General features: G+C 47.1%; 1 protein-coding gene across 1 annotated transcript in view; it reads left to right on the top strand.

Annotated features, from left to right (window-relative positions):
• Positions 1–1,937, top strand: part of COL17A1 (collagen, type XVII, alpha 1) — a 63,132-nt gene that overhangs the window by 34,661 nt on the left and 26,534 nt on the right. The window lies entirely within an intron of this gene.

Here is a 1,937-nt window from a genome sequence, read left to right as displayed (position 1 = left end):
GCCTCCCAAAGTGCTGGGATTACAGGCGTGAGCCAATGCGCCCGGCCTGACTGTAAGTCTTTAAAGTTAGCAGTTCCTGACATTTTAGGGGTAGGTCTAGGGCTGTGGAGTCAAAAGATCCTTTTCAGAATCTGATGAAAGGTATGAACAAATTGCCCAGTAAATTCTACGCATGCCCACAAACACTCAACTTTCTTACTTTTTTTTTTTTTTTTTTTGAGGAGTCTCGTTTTGTTGCCCAGGCTGGAGTGCAATGGCGTGATCTCAGCTCACTGCAACTTCTGCCTCCTGGGTTCAAACAATTCTTCTGCTTCAGCCTACCAAGTAGCTGGGACTACAGGCATGTGCCACCACACCCAGCTAATATTTTTGTATTTTTAGTAGAGATGGGGTTTCACTATGTTGGCCAGGCTGGTCTCGAACTTCTGACCTCGTGATCTGTCCGCCTCGGCCTCTCAAAGTCCTGGGATTACAGGCGTGAGCCACTGTGCCCAGCCAAACATTCAACTTTCAAATAGCATCACGGACTGAGGAACAATCATCCTCCAAGCTCATCCTTCTCATTCCCGATTCCTTCCACCCCAGGTCGGGAACTTGTGTTCAGAGTCCCTTAACCAAGAAATCAGAGTCATTTCTCACAACCACACTTATTGTTGGAATGCAAGTGGCACCCATAACTTGGTGTTCCAAAAATGTTTTGAGGTGTAAAGGTTTAAGGTCATAAGAGAATTAAAACATGGTACTTTCTCCCACCATTAATTGTTTGCCAAGCCATGTCTTCATGGATGTAATTATCACAAATATCAGATTAGTGAGGACTGAGCTGCTGGATGTTCCTGCACGTCATTGAAAGCACGTTTATTAAGAAAGTAAAGGAATTAAAAAATGGCTACTCCATAGGCAGAGCAGCCAGCTCCTCCAGTTTAAAAACTCAGATCAAAACCTGTTTTTCCTTTCAGGAGACCTGAAGACTATGTCCACAAAGGGCAAGACCACCACTGCAGGTAGGTGAGAACCACGAACCCTGCAGTGACAGGATCCAATGGGGCTGCTTGTGGCTAATGGACCAGGTGACAGTCCCTCACCTGGAAGCAGTGCACAGAAGCCACCAGACTCTAAAGAGTTTCCCTAAAGGCTCAGAAGGGAGCAGGATGGGGGTCAGGGGAGTGGCAGGCTGTGGGTCAGAGGTGGCCGCAGAAGGAGCTTAGCTCAGGAGACGAAGCTAACAGGCCCCCCGCCCCCAGCTGCCCCTAATTAACACTTGCTAATTAGGTTGTCTCCTAACACAACAGTGCGACTGTGTCTTTACACAGCAGCTCAAGAAGAGACTAAGCCATGCACGCCTCCAGCCCCTTAGCCTTTCCTCATTTCCTTCCACCGCCTTTTGATAGAAGCAGGTCAGGTCTTACCACCCCATTTTAGAGAACTAAAAACACTTTTCATTACAAAAAAAACATTGTTTTAATTCACTGGGCACCCCTGAAGAGCTGAGTATAATTCTAGGCGCTGTGAGAATTAAAGAAAGCACTGTGTGAACTGAGGCACGGAGATGGGAATGCTTTAGGTTTGGGTCCAATCAGATGCAGATCAATGCTATATTCAAAATAAAGATGTTTAAGCCTCACGCTATGCTGCTAACTCCTCTACTATTTTACATGCCTTGTCCCCTTTCATTCAACAACCCTCCCAGGAAGTAGGCAATCCTTTAACCCCATGTTATAAAAACAGAAACAAAGGTGAAGTGACCTTCTCAGGGTCACACAGCTGAAGCCAGGATTGCCAGACTTCTGGTCAGCACCAGCCAGGCCCTGTGCTCAGTCCAGGAGCCAACCCTGTCCCATGTTGAACAGCACAGGAACTTCAAAGCCCCCAGTCACAGTCACTCAGGTCAGAAAGTCACCAAAAGTCAGAGAATCTGGAGGGAAAAGGCAGGAGCC

This window comes from Mandrillus leucophaeus, unplaced genomic scaffold (assembly GCF_000951045.1).
Source record: "Mandrillus leucophaeus isolate KB7577 unplaced genomic scaffold, Mleu.le_1.0 Scaffold18, whole genome shotgun sequence".
Lineage (NCBI taxonomy): Eukaryota > Metazoa > Chordata > Mammalia > Primates > Cercopithecidae > Mandrillus > Mandrillus leucophaeus.
Note: the sequence above shows the minus strand (reverse complement) of the source record. Positions and strands in the feature narration are given on the sequence as shown.